Raw genomic sequence first — 21,532 nt, 5'->3', positions numbered from 1 at the left:
ACGGGGATGATGCATTCCCAATGAATGCATGAGACAGAGTTGGAGTACATTAGTTGAAATTTTGTTGGTTTTGAAACTAGTCCCTTAACTTAGGGGAACCAACAAAAGGTGGAAACTAGTGTATTTTGCTGAAAAGTGCTACAAGGTCTTGAAATACAATATCTAAATATTGAAAAAACGAGGTGTTATCCTTAATTCTTGGTGTATCACATTAGCTAATTGAATTTAACATTAGCTATGAATCTTTTAAAACATTGAAGTCACAAGTGTTGATTAACTTTGTCTCTAAAATAACTCCAAGCACACAGGAACCATCATCAAAATGGACATTATTTATTGATGACTCCTCTAACTTCTAAGGTGGTGGTGGGGTGGAGGGGGAATACTGCTTGAGAATGGAGATGAGTTGGTAATAGAGGTGTCTCTAAAGGTCTCCTTCAACACCTCTAACAATCAATCAGAGTATGAAGTATGCCTCGTATGACTAAAGGTGGGCCCCAAAAATGGTAGAAAGGGACGTTAGATTAAAAATAAACTCTTAGCTAGTCGTATCATAAATAAAAGAGGATTATTGGGCTAAAGAGCTCGTCATGCATAAACATTTGGTACTAGTGAAGAAAAAGAATGGCTAACTTAGCTTCCTTTGAGGTGAAGTGTATACCCCGAGAACATAACAACTGGGTTGAGGTTCTGTCTAACTAGCGTGCATTGGTCTAGTAGTGGTAACAAGACAACCATTCAAGTGACCTTCTTCATACTGATGAAGCTAGTAATCAAATATATCTAATTAGGAGAGTTTCCTAAAGATAAAAAAGACTTAAAAGATCTGAGGTCATTATCCCAACTTCAAACTAAGTTGAAGGACGACATATCCTTTATCAATGGAGGAGAACGAATATCTACGATTATAAGAACTCAACCTTCTTGAAGAATGTCAAAATTGGGTCATACTGAAAAATACTATAATCAAACAAATAATGTCATCTAAGTAAAACAACAAGATCTGACTAAGGGAATTTAAGGTTGGTGATCTTCTACTAAGAAGAAACAATATAAAAAAGAATAATGCAACATAAGAGAAATTATACATGAACTGAAGTGACCAATATGTGATATCATCAAACATGCGAAAATGAGTATGCATTAGAGTCTCTCTCCCGAAGGCATCCCAAAACATGGAACACATCAAAACTAAAAAAAAAAATTAAAATTAAATCATGAAGGCACTAAATGCATAAACTCAATTATAAATGTGAATTAGCATTATCAATGACATATGATTAAGTGAGATAACTCAATTGTTAAGTGATAGTTGAATTAAATTAGTGTAAATTGCTGATCCAAAATTTAATCTCTAAAGATAATATTTATTTATATTTATGCATTAATGTAAAGAAGTTATTGATATTTATACATTAACATTTTTTTAAAAAAAAAACATAAATGTTTGTACAAATTTGTGTTATTTTTATATGTTTTTAGTCATATTTTATTTAAGAATAAAACTAGAATCTCAGAACGTCCGATTATGTGATGACGTCTAAAGACAAGGCTAAAACTCAAGGCTAAAACTAATGTAGTAAATAAAATATTTTTTTATTGAGTAGTCGGTTTGAATTTGTCATTTAAAAATGAATAAATAAGATATCGCATGTTCGAAGTTGTGCCTCTGATACCTTGATTATATATTAAAGAGAATATCAAAAAGTCAATTTATGCAAAAATCTATATCACACTTTTAATGTTTATTTATGAAACAAATTTTTTATTTTCTATTCTTCAAAGCAGTTTTTAAAATAAAAACTATCAAACAATTTTTTTTTTTAAAGCTGTTTCTTAGAATTGATTTAGAAAATATATTTATTTATTTTTGAGAATTAAGAAAATATTTATCTTTCAAAACATCAATACTAAAATCACTGTAACTCTCAGAAGCAGTTAACGCTACCGCAACCAACTCCGGCACCGGCGATATCCGTTACCGGTCACCGTTATCTTCCCAACTCCCCGAACACTAAACCACCGCCGATCTGGAACTCGAAACCACCCAAATGCTAAAGCGCTCCGGCCGCCAGCCACAGGCGCCAGCGCCGGAGTCGCTCATCGACAAGATCTACCAGTTCCGTGGCGCCTGTCTAATGGTGGCACTCCCTCTTCTCCTTGTCACACTCATACTCTACATAATGCCGTCCACTTCTTCCAATGAATCCGTCGAGGATTACGCCTTAACGCACCGAAAGATTTCTCCTGATCGGAAACTGTCCGATTCGTTTGCTGTTGTTTTTGACGCTGGTAGCTCCGGTAGCCGTGTTCATGTCTTTCGGTTTGATCGGAACCTTGAGCTTGTTCATATTGGTAATGATCTCGAAGTTTTCTTGCAGGTTAGTAAATCAGTGAAATGTGCTTTTACATGCTTCTTAAGAATTTTCGTTAGACGTTGTTAATCTCAATTTAACTCAATAATTTAGTGTGTGTTTCAATTGGCGATGGACAAAATTGATTTTGGCAGAATTGAGTTTGGTAGAATTGATTTTAATGGATTTGAGTCTAGCAGAATTGGCTTATGTTTGAATACATTTATTGTAAAAGTGAATCGAACTACTAATTTTAGTGTAAAAATCAAGTTTAAATAGAAGCTACAAATTATAGTTTCAAGTAGAATCAATTCTATTTTAGAAGAACTAAACATCTCAAAATCACCCCATAATATTGCTTCTGGCTCTTCGAAAAGCCAAACCAAACATGCTATTAGATTTATTTAGAAACTCTATGTTTAGTGTCTAAAGTACATGCTTTTGAGTTGAGTACCTTCTGTTCTCTGTGAGGGAACTAGAAATGTGAGATGGATCGGTGCTATTGGACTTCCGATGTGGTGCAGTGAGTTTTCCGATACGGAAGTGCGGGGTGTACTACAGTACAAGGTTAACAATCCAATGTCCAAGTCAATGATAGAATGAAAAGTAGTGAGTAATGGAGATGTATTTGAATTACATTGCCCCTCTCTTTATATAGCAAGAACAACTATAAGTGCTTTATGTGGAATGCGGCGTGTCATGTTGAGGATTGTCTGATTGATCTGGATGGTCGGGGTGTGATGAGCTAGGGGCTAAGATTGTCTGTGTTCTAGAGGACAAAGATTCTTTTTTGCGCATGTCCCCAATAGTGTTTCGCTCTTGGACCTCTCTTACCGGGCCTTTTGGGCGACTCAGAACACTTCTTCCATTAATCAAACTGAACATTCTTAAATTGATAATGTATTTATCGTTGGTCAATTAAACCACTTGAACTTGACTACATTGTTTGCAAGAAACTCGTGGTTAAGTAAGTTTTGATATATATAATTGATGAAAATGTGATGTGTTTGGGATTTCTCTATTTTTAGTTAGTTTGTTTCTCTAGATACAGATTTAATTTGAAGGAGTACATTATAAATCAAATGTATTTGTATGAAACAAAATTTTAATTTTGATTTTTTTTTTCCAATGGTAAATATGCTGGTGTTGACAATTTTTATGGTGTTACAGATAAAACCTGGTTTGAGTGCTTATGCACAGGATCCACGGCAGGCAGCGGAATCTCTTATTTCTCTTTTGGATAAAGCGGAAAGTGTTGTTCCCATGGAATTTCGCCCCATGACACCTGTTAGAGTCGGGGTGTGTATAGTTTTTATACATTTTTTTATCTGTACATATTTTTATTCATCTGAATTATATGTATCCTAACTATGCTAATGCAGGCTACTGCAGGATTGAGGGCTTTGAAAGGGGATGCTTCTGATAGGATCTTGCAAGCGGTAAATATTACTTGGTGCGTGCATACTCAATATTCTAATGTGTACTCAACATTCTAATGTTGCTTTCATGATTTGTTTATAATAAGGTCCGAGATTTGCTTAAGCAGAGAAGTACTCTAAAATCAAAGCCTGATGCAGTTGCTGTGCTAGATGGAACTCAAGAAGGTGCTTTTCAATGGGTATGTTTCGTGAACTTATTACTTTTTTTAAGTGGATTTTTTTTTTCTGCACGTTCTTTATAACCTACTACATTAGTTACGTTATGAGTGTTCTATTTTCTGCCTAAGTCATTAATTAGGATTTGAAACTGGGGTTCTATTTTTTCTTATTCAAACAATTGCTGTTAGGATTTTGATGTTTACTTCTCAAATTGGTGAGTATATTCTGAGAATGTACCAAACTGTTATGTTTGAATCTTCTCAACTATATTTGTAATTGTTACTCTAATCCTTCATGAAAAATGGTTCTTGAATCCTGCTGTTATAATATGAAGCATGCTCTCAGAGTACCTATTTGGAAGTGCTTTTTGGTCTTATTTGGTACATGGAATTCTCTGTAGAAATCAGAATTGACCTTGGAATTGAAATTGGACAGTCTGATTCCAGTATAATTTCCTATTCTAGTTACTTGTTTGGACCTTAATAATTGCAATTCCTTATACTCGATTCAGAGTCCCGCGTTTGCCATCACCACTTCACCTCCGCAACAATCCTTGATGATGACGTTTCTTGACTATACATGTCTAAACCACCTCAGACGACACTCTACATCTTTATTGCAATGGGCACTACCTCAATATCCGCTAATGATTGTATTCTTAATCCCCTATCTTCTCTTGCGCAATCAATTAATGTTGGTATCAATCCCATTGTGACATTGAGCTTACTTTCTTGTTGGTTCCATATTGTCCAACATTCAATCCCAAACAGCATTGTAGGTTATGTTGTAAAAGGGGAAACCCTTGGAACTTATTGGAACTCCTATCAGGAGACAAGCGTGTGCTGTATTAAAAGTAAGGATAAAGAACTCTGGAAAGCTTGATATCTGACCTGTTCTTCAAGTTATTAAAATACACTGTTCATATACCATCCTAGTGAATAAAGTCGTACTACATTGCAAGGAAACATATTTAGAGCATTTAGTTTGTCTCACCTTTTCCTTTTGTTTTATTCTAGGTGACTATTAACTATCTATTGGGAAAGTTGGGAAGAGATTATTCAGACACTGTTGGGGTAGTTGATCTTGGTGGTGGATCTGTTCAAATGGCATACGCCATCTCAGAGACAAGTGCTACCAAGGCTCCAAAAGTACCCGATGGAGAAGACCCTTATGTCAAGGAGATGTTCCTAAGGGGAAGGAGATATTACCTCTATGTTCACAGGTTTTTCTTCTTGCTTTTGACATGACAATTTGAGATGTTTTTCAAAGAGATACATGTTTTGTAATACAATTCCATCTTCCATGGCCATTAATTCTTAACATTTTTTTTCCAGTTACTTACGCTATGGTTTACTAGCAGCTCGGGCAGAGATTTTGAAGATTTCTGATGATTCTGGAAACCCTTGCATTTTAGCTGGCTTTGATGGTAAATATAACTTCTGTTTTCTGCATGTCTGGTTCTGAGTTGATTTTAAGAACAAATTACATTTTTCTTGAATATACATACATTTTTTTTTTCTAGGGTCTTACAATTATGGAGGAAAGTCATTTAAGGCCTCATCCTCCCCTTCTGGCTCAAGCTTGAATGAATGCAAAGGCATAGCTCTTAAGACTCTCCAGGTTAATGAGTCAACATGTACACATATGAAGTGCACTTTTGGTGGAATATGGAATGGTGGTGGCGGCGATGGACAGAAGAACCTTTTTGTCGCCTCATTTTTCTTTGACCGGGCTGCGGAGGTATTTTACTGTTAACATATTCAATCTTGAACCAGATAATGATATTAAGCTAATCATCATTCTATTTATTCCTAGGCTGGTTTTGCTGATCCAAAGTCACCAGTCGCAAAAGTTCGCCCAGTGGATTTTGAGAAAGCAGCAAAGCCAAGCTTGTCAAACAAAACTCGAGGATGCCAAATCCACTTATCCACACGTTGAGGAGGGGAACCTTCCATATTTATGCATGGATCTTGTATACCAGTATACATTGCTTGTTTTTGGATTCGGTAGGTTTCGCTGTGCACGATGGCGATGCGCTTGTGCAAAATCTATCTTCTTGCGCTGATTTCTTTCCTTTTTGTTGGCAGGCCTAGATCCATCGCAGCAGATTACATTAGTGAAGCAAGTTAAATATCATGATTCTCTTATTGAAGCTGCTTGGCCCCTAGGCAGCGCCATAGAAGCTGTATCATCTATACAATGACATCAGTATAATAATCAATGCCTTAAAGTTTTGGAACGTAAGCTTTATCGGGACCTCAAGAGTTTTCTGAGGATGCAATTATCGTCATTCATGGTCCTCAGAAATCAGACATGAATCCTCTCGTTCATGAATCGTTCTCTAACAAAAAAAGTGAGCGAGAGGAGAGAGATAATGAAAGAAATGAGAAAATGTTACCGACGGGTGTAGAGAAAAATTGTGGGAGAGGATCAAAAGCCAGAGAAATCGCTATAAGGTAGAGATTCGACTGGAACTGCGCCTACAATATAAGAATAGACAATAGAAGATGGCTTCAATCTTTTCCATCTGTAAATGTTTTACAGCTTTGGAAGACTAATTATATTTATTTTATGAATCTATTTTTTTGTAGTCTTCAGAGAGATGATTGTACTATTGAATATAATGTCCCTGAAAATTTTCATGTTTTTTTACACGTTATTGGTTGCTTAGCTAGTGCATGGATACATGATTTGGTAAACAAATTGAATCTTTCAGTTTTTTATTTTATCGATAAACTTCACACACTTTTTTGATTTGTTATTTTTATTGAAAAACTTTATATAAGTTTTTTGATTTGTTATTTGTTTAGGACAACTCATATCAACCTTTTCAGTTGGAAGGAAATGCAAGAATAAAACGGCTAGAGCTTCAGCTCTTTGCAGTTTGAAACTTTGGAGATGAAATTTGGTGAAAATATTTTTGATTATTTTTCTAAAGTCATGTATGGTGAACAACTGGTAAATACTAAAGTTGTGGAGAAAATACTTCGATCCTTACTAGATAAGTTTAATTACATAGTTTTCTTTATTGAAGAATAATTTTTTGAGGCTTTAACTATTGATGAGTTGCAAAGTTCATTAATTGTTCACAAGCAGGAGTCTCACAAGCAAAATTACAAGTGTGTGCATCAACTCAACACACAATTCTTTTTTTTTGGGTCAAACTTTTGTTCCAAATTCATTTTCCATTCCCATTTACTACTCACTCATTGTCAAGCATTTTCCACTTTAATATGTTTATCGATTGAAACTTGGTATAATTGTTGGTAAATATACTTCGAAGTACCATCTCGTATCCAAATTAGTTAAACAAAATGTCTCCTCTTTCTAATTTCTTTTAAATCATATTAGCAAACCATCTTGTCGCAAAATTTTCCAATTTCCCGCTTAATAAAATGTCCTTCCACCACAACAAATTATGTCTCCAAATTAAAATATTCTCCTTATTTCAAAATTTATCTACAACATCTCCAATCTTCATTCTTCTTTATATTTGTTATTTGATTTTTTCTTCCCTTAACTTGCAAACTTGCATGAAACAATTAAGTGTTAGAATCTCCATCCCTCACCAAATTCTCCTTAGCCTTTTGTCTCATCAAACTCTCTTATTTTTCAATGATATCCAAAACCTATTCTTCAACTTCATTTTTTTTTCAAGGTCTACTAAAGAGAAATCAATACATGCTATTTCATCTAGCACATTTGTTTCCTTCACCCACTCATTAAAGGTGAAATCTACCCATCCAAACACCTCAATTAAACCACATCATCTAAATTGCTATTAACCTCTTAAAGTTTCACATGTATCTACATTTATATTTGCAGTTCACCACTTTTGAGTGTTTTCTTTAGTCATATACTTGTGTTTATGAGCTAGTTCATATATATATATATATATATATATATATATATATATATATATATATATATATATATATATATATATATATATATATATATATATATATATATATATATATATATATATATATATATATATATATATATATATATATATATATATATATATATATATATATATATATATATATATATATATATATATATATATATATATATATATATATATATATATATATATATATATATATATATATATATATATATATATATATATATGAGAAACAATCGTCATAAAATATACAAGATAAACAAGGAGCATTAGAAGTGTGCACAAATAACAAATAATAAATCTGAAAAAGCCTAAATCGAACAAAAAGACAAGAGAATTTCTTTAGCCACCTCCTAACCTTCTTGCCCACCCCTAGTGAATTTACCACACTACCCCTTGTTTCGGAAGTTCATTTCCGAAACGGTACTTTTTTTTGCAAAAAAGGTGTTTTCGGAAATGAACTTCCGAAAAAGTGTTTTTTTTAATATAAAAAATTGATTTCGGAGATGCATCTCCGAAATAAAGTTACATTTTTAGAAAATGTGGTGTTTCGGAAGTTCATCTCCGAACTCACCCCCCCATGATGGAATTCGGAAATGCACTTCCGAAGTTATGTCTGGACAGAAGCAAAATGAAAAATAACAACGATTCGCTTTATTTAATCGGGTGAAGATTACAACGATAATATTACTGAAAATCAAAGTTACATATTGTTGAACACGGGTAGGTGGGGATGAGTCAACATTTTGATAACGTCGTCCGCCGATCTTTGAAGTTTGGCGTCCAACTCGATCGGGCCTTTCGAAGAAAATCGGTCGAACGTTGTCCACATAACCGCTAAGTCTTCGTCGTTCTTGATCTCAAAAGGTGTGAACTTAATGTCTCCCTCGTCGTTAAGCGATGGAGAGCGGTACTCGAGCTTGACAACCTTTCGATTCTCGGGATAGCGCAAAAGCGTGTTGAGCGACGGTATCAATTCCGCAAACGGCGTGTCGCGCGAGAAGCGAAATTGGAACGACATCGGGTAGCCGGTTTCAAAGTAGACGAATGCTAGGTGAGGGTAGGTTTGTGTCATTTGTGTTTTGTGGTGTGAAGAGGATGAAGAAGAGTGTGTGGTATTTATAGACTTATTGGAGCATTGATGGCCCAACAAACCTTATCCTGCCTCAGGGGACATTTCGGAAATGAACTTCCGAAAATAGGCTCCAGACATGTATATTTCGGAAGTTCATTTCCGAATTATGCAGAAAACAGACTTAAATTTTGCATTTTGTTGATTGCTTAGTGTTTTGTGTAAACAATACCAAAGGAATTCAAAATAGACATAAATTAGACATTGATGACATAAAACATACTTATATTATATATGTATTGAATCGGTCCGATTTTACATGATAAACAACAATACATACAAAAAATGATCGTTACAAACAAAAAACGATCCGGAACGAACTAAAATTCATCGAACCAATCGGTGGATCCTAAGTCCAAAATAGGCACGTTCTTCGAACGCTCTCTATTTTGCTCGCGCTCCTTGCTCATCATTTCTTCAAACTCCGCCATCCTCGCAACGAACGGATCCGGCCAAGTCTCCGCCTCATTTGAACGATGTGCCGTCCATTGACAAGAAGTAGCCGGTATAGGACAACCCGGTTTCAAAAACACTTGAACGAAGTGCCGCGATCGTAGATACCCGATGCATATGACGCGGCCCGACGCGTCCAACGGCGGTCGACTATGAAGTGGAAAGAAAGTCTCACATAATCCGAACCTCGTCAAATCGACGCACACCATATCATATGCACTTGCTATTAGATGACCCATCTCGGGAATGACATCCACTTCGAAACCGGAGCGATACCGGTAAGTGATGGAACAAGTGCATCATGAATTTTTGCAAACTTTTCTTGATTTTTGTTGCACCCCAAAATTTGCCCATCTAATTTTACCTGTATCTGACTTAAGCTTCGCATTTCATCTGCATACCTCTATTAGGTCATTTGCATGATTTCGCATTCATTCATTAAATAATAAGAAAATCTAAAAGCAAGGGATCAAGGATCATAAAGCCCCTTAAGGTTTCATATGGGTTTTGGACGCATAAGCTTATTTCCTTATCTCTTCATCAAGAACAAAAGGTGTTTGATACTTATTCGAAAGATTGTGACTGGCTTAAGTCTCTTCGGATTGCATTTTTTCGGATGGTCCTTGTCTACATGAATCTCAGGACTTGGAGTTATCTTATTCATCTGGGTACAGACATTCATATTTTTAAGGAAGACTTAGTTATATTACAAGCTATTAATCAAAAGGGCTTCCTTCATTCACAAGTCAAGTTACGAGGTGTCACAAATGACCAAAATACTTCCATCTAAAACTTTACCAAAACAGTTGCAAAAGGATTCAAACGCCTATGTACATCATCAAGATCAAATACAAATATCCCATACAATTTATTTCAAATACCAATACATATTCATTACAAATATTCATACAATGCCATTACATCATCCAGTCAACATAGAAGCATCTAACCATTTGCCTAACAGTAGCCTCACATTTAACTCTCTATTAACCCACTTTAAAACCCAACTTCAATTATCTTTACATACATGGGAAAATTCATACAAAAAATTTATACAAAGTCAATTAGAGTTCCCTAAAGTCCATTGTCCTGATCTTCAAGCTGCCATTATCACATCTTTCCTTCATGATCATCTTGTTTCCATTACCAAGCCATGTCTCCATTCCAACAAAATCCTGCATCAAGACAAAAAAAGAAAAAAACCAAAGTTCATGAACTTGCAGCATCCAAACAGCAACACAAAACCATAACTGACTTTTGACATAAACTGCCAGTTAACTACCATCAGTTTCCAAACCGAAAACCCTGCCCCTTCATAAAATCACATTCAGCCCTGCAGCATACCAAAATACCTTTGCATTAGTTCAGAAAAAGAAAGAAGAAGGAAAAAAACATTCAGCCACACTAATCCTCATTCATATACAACCCTGCATAACCAATGTTTAAGCAAGAAAATCTATCAATGAAAAGAAACATACAGTTACATCAAGTTCAGTCCCTGTACCACATAAAGCTAAAACCAGTCAGGCATACATTCACTAAATCACATTCAGCCCTGCATAAACCTTTCAAACCAGAAAAATAAACCTACAGCATTCACACAAATAACTTATAACCACCAAACTAACTTCTAACAGAATTGGTAACCGCCCAAACTGTTTTGTAACTAACTTCTCAATTCCTAACAACCTCCTAACCTCCTAACCGATTCTATAACTGTCACAACTTCTAACTAGCTTTGCCTAACTACCTCCCTAACTAACAGATAACAGAATTAGTTACAAGCCTAACCAATCCTAACAGAGCTAACAGACATTCAACAGAAAAAGAAAAAGATTGAACCAACCTGAGAATTGGTTCTATAAAGTCAGAACTTCACTTTTTCTTCGGTCTTTTCGATTCATTCTACACACTTTCACTCCCCCTTCACTCTGTTTTCCATTTCTTCATCTTCACTTTTCTCACCTTGAATCTTCCATTCTTCTTCACCTTCTCAACCATTTTTCTCGATTCATTCTCCATTTTTTCTCCACCATTTTCTCCAGAACTCATCATCTTCACCACCTCTCTACCACTCTTCCTCTCCACAATTCTTCATCACTCCCTTCACTTCCATAACTCTCGACCATTTTCTTCACCATCTCTTCAACCATTCTCTCATATCCATACACTTCACCCATCAATCACTTTCCTTCACCTTCAGTCATTCACCATTTTCTTCACCCAACTCAATCTTCAGACACCTTAACCATCTTTCAATATCCCCCCACAATCAGAGGAGCCTTCATCTTCATAACCTTCAACTGCAACAACAAAGATTCAACCTCTGAAGAAATCACCATAATAAACCTTCGCATCATCATCATCTTCATCAAGTAACGACGCACCAGCATCCATCAACAACACTGCAGAACCAACATCATCATCAAGAACTCACTCATCGAGAGTTTGGAAAACGCGTTGAAGCTACAAAAAGGAGAGCAAGGATCGATAATGCAAAATCAAATATGAACCTCTAGTCTCCGAGTTTCTCTTCGTGCTTGTCACGATGTATTCGGGCCGGACGAACTCCATTCGAATTTGAATTAAGAGAGATGAATCGGATCAAAATCAAGCGAAAGAGAGATAGCTGAAGCGAGAAGAGACAAGAGTGAGCGAAGCTTGTTTCGTATCGCGGTTCACGGCGGAAGAAGTGCCATCGGAGAGTGGATCTGACCACCGCCGCTTCTGTTTGAGAGAGGAAGGGGAAGAAGAGTAAGCTGGAACGTCGCAAGGTTTTACCCTAATCCCAATTCTATTTCATTCTTTTTTTATTTTAATTAATTTTGTTTAAACTTAATTGGGTCAAAGAATGTTATGGATCAATACAAAATAAACCATATTGGGCCGAAAACTACACCCCCAGGCCCATGTATCACTCTCACCTTGTTTTTTAACATAAGAAACTTGCAATAAAAACTCTATTTGGGCCAGTACCACTGGGCCCTGCGCCCTACTTATTACACCTCTATTCTCAGTTCACACCCCCCTGATCCACATTTTGTTTAATTAATAAATTTAGGTTTACTTAGTCTTTTTTTTACCAATTTCTTTTAGGTGATAAAATACTAATCTTTCTCCTATTAACTTTTAAACTTTAATACAATTTTGTCATATAAAAAAATAATCACTAAAAAATATTAGTTTAGGCTTGTATTTTAATTCTTTTGCCTGATTAGAATCCTTGTTTTTTGTCATATAAAAATCATAGAAAATAATTAGTCTTTTAATCCATTTTGACTTGTTTAGTTTCATGTTTTTGTACTAATTTTGCATTATATTGTGAATTGTTTTGTACCATATTTCAAGTCATTCTTTTGGTCAATTTTTGCACTAATTTTGTATCATTGTTTACTTGTAATTTCTACTTGTACTTGTGACTTCATTTGTACATCCCTTAGTTCTTAGGACCTATAATATCTTCATGACTATTAGGCTTAGTCTTTCCCTTTAAACCCTAACACTTAGGTATAACCATGATAATATTAGACTAGTTATTCATTTTAGGCTAGTTTTCTTCTTCTTTTTCTTTTCAACATTAAAACATTAACAAATAGAGATGCGAATCACATTAAGAAAGTGATAGAGAAATGAGTGGGATTCATTCCCTAATCTGTTTCTCAATCACTTAGTGGCATAGAAATGAGTGGGATCCATTCCCTAATCTGTTTCTCGGTCACTACTTAATGGGAGAGAAATGAGTGGGATTCATTCCCTAATCTGTTTCTCGAACATTAATTAATGGGATAGAAATGAGTGGGATTCATTCCCTAATCTGCTTCTCGATCATTATGCATTTTTATGTGATTCGAATCGCAAAGTAAATTCCCTTAAAAAATACCCAACCAAAAACATTTAAAACACTTAATAAAGGCTCAGACCTAAACAAAGTAATGAAGTGGTGCGAAGCCTTGTATTGGGTTTTGTTCATCATGAAGTTACATAAAAAACACAAACCAACTTTCTCTCTTCTCTTTCTTGCCTCCGAGGCATTCTTTCTCTTGCCTTCAGGGCATTCTTTCTCCTAATTGGACACGTTATTTCCGCTCCATTCCCAGCTTAAGACTCCAGAGGTCGAGCAGCGGAGTGTGAATGTAAATGTTCAACTAAAAAACACGAAAACAAACAAAAACTAAAGAGCCGAACTACGGCGCTCTGATTCCTGAAAAGGATACGTAGGCATTAGGTCGCGGGGCCTAAGCGAGCACAACTATTTATAAACCTTATTTTCCCCGTGTTTCTTTTTTTCCATTTGCATGCATTCCCTTAGTGATTAAGCTTTAGATTTATACACCCTTAGAATAGAACAAACATAGGTGGATACCATCGAGTACGATGGGCGTGAGGGGTGCTAGTACCTTCCCCTCGCGTAACCGACTCCCGTACCCTATTTCTGGTCGAAAGACCTCTTTCTTATCCTTTCTTTATTCCAGGTTTTCTGATATTCCTTTCCCTTATGGGATAAATATATTGGTGGCGACTCTGTTCTCATTTTTCGCGAGCGTGCGACAGCTGGCGACTCTGCTGGGGATTCTGGCTTAGTCGATCCTAGCTTATGTTTGTTTTCTTTTCTTTGGGTGTTTATTTATTGCTTTATTGCTTTATTTCTTTATGCATCGCATTTTATTTTCATATACTATGATTATTATTCTGCTGTCTGTTGGGATGGGATGTTTCTGATTTGAGGTAAAAGGCCCAATACCCAGGCCAAAGTGTTACTTAGGCTACCTAGGACAGAGTGGATAGTCATGACGCCAACAGAATGTCAGGTTCTGTTGATTGCGATCATGAGACCCACGACCAGTTGAGGTTCAAATGGGATACCATTGTTGGCATGTATTTGCAACAATGATGGTGTCTCAGGAGAACTGTTAACGCTGGAGACCTTTTGACCTACCTTGTACTAGATCACACCTTTGAGAGGGGTTGGGAAATTTTGTTTTGCAGGAAAACATGCCTCCATCCTACCCTAAACCATTCAGACTATCTATCATAATCAACGTCGAACCTCTGAATCTGGAGGTTTGACCTTATGTGACTTATGCAAAGGTTATCTATCAGAATCAACGTCGAACCTCTGAATCTGGAGGATTCGACCATCTTTGACTTATGCACAAGCTATTTATCCAGAGAGCAACGTCGAACCTCTGAATCTGGAGGATTCGATCATATCTTATTGACCATGAGAAGCTGTGATCCAAGAGGCCTTGATCCTTGATCCTGATTTATGATACATTTGCATCATCATTAACATTTTGCATCCATGCATGTGCATCCATGGTTACCAAGACTCTTACCATCTTCCTCTCCATAAGATCAGTCAAGACGATTCCTCCACACCGATATCTGACAAGAGCTCACAGAAGAAGAATCATGGGGAATTACAAATAAGATCAAGCTACCATCAGAAAACTCCATGCCCCCTAAAGGGGGCACCTTCCACCAAAGGAGCCTAAAGACTTTATGTTTGTCAGAGAACATTTCATTTGCATCAAAATAAGACCAAACTTGCCATTGTATAGATTTCTCAAGTATCTTCAACTGTATTACTTTTGTTGTTATCAAGTACTTCTCAATGTAAGAAACTCATTATGTTCGAATAAATAAAAATAATGCAATATACATGTTTTTCTCAAATCATTTCATCTCTGTCATTATGTTCATTGATACTTCACTCATTTGTATTAAGCAACTAAAAAAGGAGAATGATGAAAATCAAAAAACACATGAATCACTGACTGTATGCTTTTGGAATAAAGATCCTGCTGACGATGTACAGGCATTATTTCAATTCCCAAACACTGGAGTTATAAGGGAGTGAAACCCTCGTCAACCCCTTTGAGCCTAAGGAGTAGTAGTTCTTTTCAAAACAAAAAAAAAAATCAATCAAAACCCTCCATCTTAACCAGGGGCAGGGTAGTTTTCAGTTAGTGCGACCGAGCGCTCAACTTTCAGGTATTCCATCAAGAGGATCAACCATATTTCATCCCTCACAACGAAAGAAGAAGAGCACAATCCACAATAGATGTCTCTCATTCACTAAGAAGAAGGCAGTCACAACCTTTTCGTCAAGTCATTCACAAAAGTCATACAACTTGTTCCCGAACGAGACAAAAATAATGAAAAGAAAGTTATGAACCATGATAAAAAAAAGAAGAAATAAACAATAGCCCGCTAAGTCAAAAAAGAAAAGGAAAAGCTTTGAAGCAAATGGCTTAGGCAAAAATTAGGGCATATCCCGCTGGACAATGAAAACCAAAATCAAAAGAAACTTTTTGTCCAGGCAAAAGTTAGGGATAGCAAAACGCAAAAGCAAAAGAAGAATCCTCCGAGGGATAAGTTGTTATGACCATCAACAAAAAGCACCAAAGGGTGGCTGCCACCTCCATCAAATCCACAAAGGATCCTCATCCACCACAATTATTCCTGAAAGGTGAATACTCGTGTCGAACTAGCTGAACATAAGACTGGAGAACATCACGAAGAAGGGGTGGGTTAGGTAGAACTTGAGCCTTTATCCTTTGTTTCTCAAACCGTGAACCCGGCCACGTTACAACCCTCAAAAGTCCTAATTGAAGCAGGGTTCGTTCCAAAAGCATACACACTGTAAAATCATGTCAAAACTGACTCCTAATGTTGCTTGTCATTTGTGTTAGTATCAATACAACCTTTTGACAAATAAAATCTTTTCTTTTGAGATTAACATGTGCATTGCATTCTCATTATCTTTTTCAAAACAGAATGGTCTCTAATCAGAAAGTAAGTACTTGATACCAAGGAAAGTTCAACATTGAAATTCCATCGAGTAGTCTTACAAAGGCAAAGGTTGGTCATCCGCAAAGCAAATACCTGAAGCATCCATCTGGTGGAATAGTTCATTTCAATCTGGGGCATTCATCCCATGATCAACACTGGGGCAGACCATTTGCAAATCTCCATGATTCAAGCACATCAGAATTCTATCTCAAAAGATCCTACAAGTTGGGGCAAGCTAGTATTCATCTTCAATTAAGTGTCAGATAGGTGTCGGGGAGTCAAGTCAAACACCTTCACCAATTCTATCCTTCAAGCTATGATATTTCTACAAAGGCACTCTCCATCCATCCCTGGTACCTTGGAAACAAATCATTCCATTCATAGTCATGCATGCATCATGCATATCATTGCGTTCTCACTGGCATTTCTCCCACATAACCCAATCATCAATAAAGCAGGGGCATCCACCTCACCTTGAATCTCAAACAGAGTGTCAGAACTCCACCTAATATATTCCATACAAAGTAGAAACCCTAATCAATCAGTACACTGCATATAGATATCATTGCATTGCATCTCCAGAAGTGCATAAAATAAATCAAACATTTCATATGAAGCATAAGCCAAGTTACTCATCAGATGAGGTCCCTACAAAGCATTCAATTGATATTCCACTGGATCACTCAGAGTTACCATTGTGGTGTCATCTCCCAAAGTCAATCATGTTCATCTTTCTTCAACCCAGAGTTGATGTTTTTGTGTTCAACCCAGAGTTAATGGTTATCTCTTGTCTCTTCCTTCGCAACCCAGAGTTGACGGCTATTTCCTTATTGATTTTTCTTTCCCACTCAACCCAGAGTTGACGGTCATTTCTTTTTTCAACCCAGAGTTGACGGTTTTCTTTTTACTTTCCCACTCAACCCAGAGTTGACGGTTATCTCTTATCTTTTCCCTCTCAACCCAGAGTTGACGGTTGCCTCTTGTTGTTCTTTCCTTCTCAACCCAGAGTTGACAGTTACCTCGTGTTCCTCTTTCTATCTCAACCTAGAGTTGATGGTTATCTTTTATTCAATCCAGAGTTGATCTTTGTCTTTTTTCCTCTCAACCCAGAGTTGACGGTTATCTTTTCTTATTTTTTACTCAACCCAGAGTTGACGGTTATCTTTTCTCCTTTCCCACTCAACCCAGAGTTGACGGTTGTCTCTTGCCTTTTCCCACTCAACCCCGAGTTGACGGTCATCCTTTATTCAATCCAGAATTGATTTCTTCTTTTCCCACTCAACCCAGAGTTGACGGTTATCCTTTCTTATTTCCCACTCAACCCAGAGTTGACGGATACCTCTTATCTTTTCTCTTTTCCCACTCAACCCAGAGTTGACAGTTACCCTTTCTTATTTCCCACTCAACCCAGAGTTGACGGTCATCATTTCTCTTTCCCACTCAACCCAGAGTTGACGGTCATTTCTAATTGTTCATCTTTCCTCTTATTCAACCCAGAGTTGACTTCCCTCTATTCTTAGACCCAGAGTTGACCCGCTTTTCTTTTCTCAACCCAGAGTTGATTTCTAACCAAGAGTTAATTTGTTCAATCCAGAATTGATACAATCTTCCTCAGTTGAGTTGACACCATTTTTCCGCCAGTGGATCCTATATCTCATCGGGCAAATTTTCAGGTTCTTTGATATTTAATCTTCTTCTACCTCGAAAGTTCGAAAGGCTAACGCCAATCTCACTTTCAGGTTTAAGATGATTAAATAGGGGCAGCTGTTGCACCCCAAAATTTGCCCATCTAATTTTACCTGTATCTGACTTAAGCTTCGCATTTCATCTGCATACCTCTATTAGGTCATTTGCATGATTTCGCATTCATTCATTAAATAATAAGAAAATCTAAAAGCAAGGGATCAAGGATCATAAAGCCCCTTAAGGTTTCATATGGGTTTTGGACGCATAAGCTTATTTCCTTATCTCTTCATCAAGAACAAAAGGTGTTTGATACTTATTCGAAAGATTGTGACTGGCTTAAGTCTCTTCGGATTGCATTTTTTCGGATGGTCCTTGTCTACATGAATCTCAGGAATTGGAGTTATCTTATTCATCTGGGTACAGACATTCATATTTTTAAGGAAGACTTAGTTATATTACAAGCTATTAATCAAAAGGGCTTCCTTCATTCACAAGTCAAGTTACGAGGTGTCACAAATGACCAAAATACTTCCATCTAAAACTTTACCAAAACAGTTGCAAAAGGATTCAAACGCCTATGTACATCATCAAGATTAAATACAAATATCCCATACAATTTATTTCAAATACCAATACATATTCATTACAAATATTCATACAATGCCATTACATCATCCAGTCAACATAGAAGCATCTAACCATTTGCCTAACAGTAGCCTCACATTTAACTCTCTATTAACCCACTTTAAAACCCAACTTCAATTATCTTTACATACATGGGAAAATTCATACAAAAAATTTATACAAAGTCAATTAGAGTTCCCTAAAGTCCATTGTCCTGATCTTCAAGCTGCCATTATCACATCTTTCCTTCATGATCATCTTGTTTCCATTACCAAGCCATGTCTCCATTCCAACAAAATCCTGCATCAAGACAAAAAAAGAAAAAAACCAAAGTTCATGAACTTGCAGCATCCAAACAGCAACACAAAACCATAACTGACTTTTGACATAAACTGCCAGTTAACTACCATCAGTTTCCAAACCGAAAACCCTGCCCCTTCATAAAATCACATTCAGCCCTGCAGCATACCAAAATACCTTTGCATTAGTTCAGAAAAAGAAAGAAGAAGGAAAAAAACATTCAGCCACACTAATCCTCATTCATATACAACCCTGCATAACCAATGTTTAAGCAAGAAAATCTATCAATGAAAAGAAACATACAGTTACATCAAGTTCAGTCCCTGTACCACATAAAGCTAAAACCAGTCAGGCATACATTCACTAAATCACATTCAGCCCTGCATAAACCTTTCAAACCAGAAAAATAAACCTACAGCATTCACACAAATAACTTATAACCACCAAACTAACTTCTAACAGAATTGGTAACCGCCCAAACTGTTTTGTAACTAACTTCTCAATTCCTAACAACCTCCTAACCTCCTAACCGATTCTATAACTGTCACAACTTCTAACTAGCTTTGCCTAACTACCTCCCTAACTAACAGATAACAGAATTAGTTACAAGCCTAACCAATCCTAACAGAGCTAACAGACATTCAACAGAAAAAGAAAAAGATTGAACCAACCTGAGAATTGGTTCTATAAAGTCAGAACTTCACTTTTTCTTCGGTCTTTTCGATTCATTCTACACACTTTCACTCCCCCTTCACTCTGTTTTCCATTTCTTCATCTTCACTTTTCTCACCTTGAATCTTCCATTCTTCTTCACCTTCTCAACCATTTTTCTCGATTCATTCTCCATTTTTTCTCCACCATTTTCTCCAGAACTCATCATCTTCACCACCTCTCTACCACTCTTCCTCTCCACAATTCTTCATCACTCCCTTCACTTCCATAACTCTCGACCATTTTCTTCACCATCTCTTCAACCATTCTCTCATATCCATACACTTCACCCATCAATCACTTTCCTTCACCTTCAGTCATTCACCATTTTCTTCACCCAACTCAATCTTCAGACACCTTAACCATCTTTCAATATCCCCCCACAATCAGAGGAGCCTTCATCTTCATAACCTTCAACTGCAACAACAAAGATTCAACCTCTGAAGAAATCACCATAATAAACCTTCGCATCATCATCATCTTCATCAAGTAACGACGCACCAGCATCCATCAACAACACTGCAGAACCAACATCATCATCAAGAACTCACTCATCGAGAGTTTGGAAAACGCGTTGAAGCTACAAAAAGGAGAGCAAGGATCGATAATGCAAAATCAAATATGAACCTCTAGTCTCCGAGTTTCTCTTCGTGCTTGTCACGATGTATTCGGGCCGGACGAACTCCATTCGAATTTGAATTAAGAGAGATGAATCGGATCAAAATCAAGCGAAAGAGAGATAGCTGAAGCGAGAAGAGACAAGAGTGAGCGAAGCTTGTTTCGTATCGCGGTTCACGGCGGAAGAAGTGCCATCGGAGAGTGGATCTGACCACCGCCGCTTCTGTTTGAGAGAGGAAGGGGAAGAAGAGTAAGCTGGAACGTCGCAAGGTTTTACCCTAATCCCAATTCTATTTTATTCTTTTTTTATTTTAATTAATTTTGTTTAAACTTAATTGGGTCAAAGAATGTTATGGATCAATACAAAATAAACCATATTGGGCCGAAAACTACACCCCCAGGCCCATGTATCACTCTCACCTTGTTTTTTAACATAAGAAACTTGCAATAAAAACTCTATTTGGGCCAGTACCACTGGGCCCTGCGCCCTACTTATTACACCTCTATTCTCAGTTCACACCCCCCTGATCCACATTTTGTTTAATTAATAAATTTAGGTTTACTTAGTCTTTTTTTTACCAATTTCTTTTAGGTGATAAAATACTAATCTTTCTCCTATTAACTTTTAAACTTTAATACAATTTTGTCATATAAAAAAATAATCACTAAAAAATATTAGTTTAGGCTTGTATTTTAATTCTTTTGCCTGATTAGAATCCTTGTTTTTTGTCATATAAAAATCATAGAAAATAATTAGTCTTTTAATCCATTTTGACTTGTTTAGTTTCATGTTTTTGTACTAATTTTGCATTATATTGTGAATTGTTTTGTACCATATTTCAAGTCATTCTTTTGGTCAATTTTTGCACTAATTTTGTATCATTGTTTACTTGTAATTTCTACTTGTACTTGTGACTTCATTTGTACATCCCTTAGTTCTTAGGACCTATAATATCTTCATGACTATTAGGCATAGTCTTTCCCTTTAAATCCTAACACTTAGGTATAACCATGATAATATTAGACTAGTTATTCATTTTAGGCTAGTTTTCTTCTTCTTTTTCTTTTCAACATTAAAACATTAACAAATAGAGATGCGAATCACATTAAGAAAGTGATAGAGAAATGAGTGGGATTCATTCCCTAATCTGTTTCTCAATCACTTAGTGGCATAGAAATGAGTGGGATCCATTCCCTAATCTGTTTCTCGGTCACTACTTAATGGGAGAGAAATGAGAGGGATTCATTCCCTAATCTGTTTCTCGAACATTAATTAATGGGATAGAAATGAGTGGGATTCATTCCCTAATCTGTTTCTTGAACATTACATAATGGGATAGAAGTGAGT

General features: G+C 36.4%; 1 pseudogene; it reads left to right on the top strand.

The window, feature by feature from the left end:
• Positions 1 to 1,873: 1,873 nt before the first annotated feature.
• Positions 1,874 to 6,655, top strand: LOC131594543 (apyrase 2-like; annotated as a pseudogene).
• Positions 6,656 to 21,532: the final 14,877 nt, after the last annotated feature.

Source organism: Vicia villosa, linkage group LG4 (genome assembly GCF_029867415.1).
Source record: "Vicia villosa cultivar HV-30 ecotype Madison, WI linkage group LG4, Vvil1.0, whole genome shotgun sequence".
In the NCBI taxonomy this organism is placed as follows: Eukaryota; Viridiplantae; Streptophyta; class Magnoliopsida; order Fabales; family Fabaceae; genus Vicia; species Vicia villosa.
The sequence above is the reverse complement of the archived record's forward strand: the minus strand, read 5'-3'. Positions and strand labels throughout refer to the sequence as shown.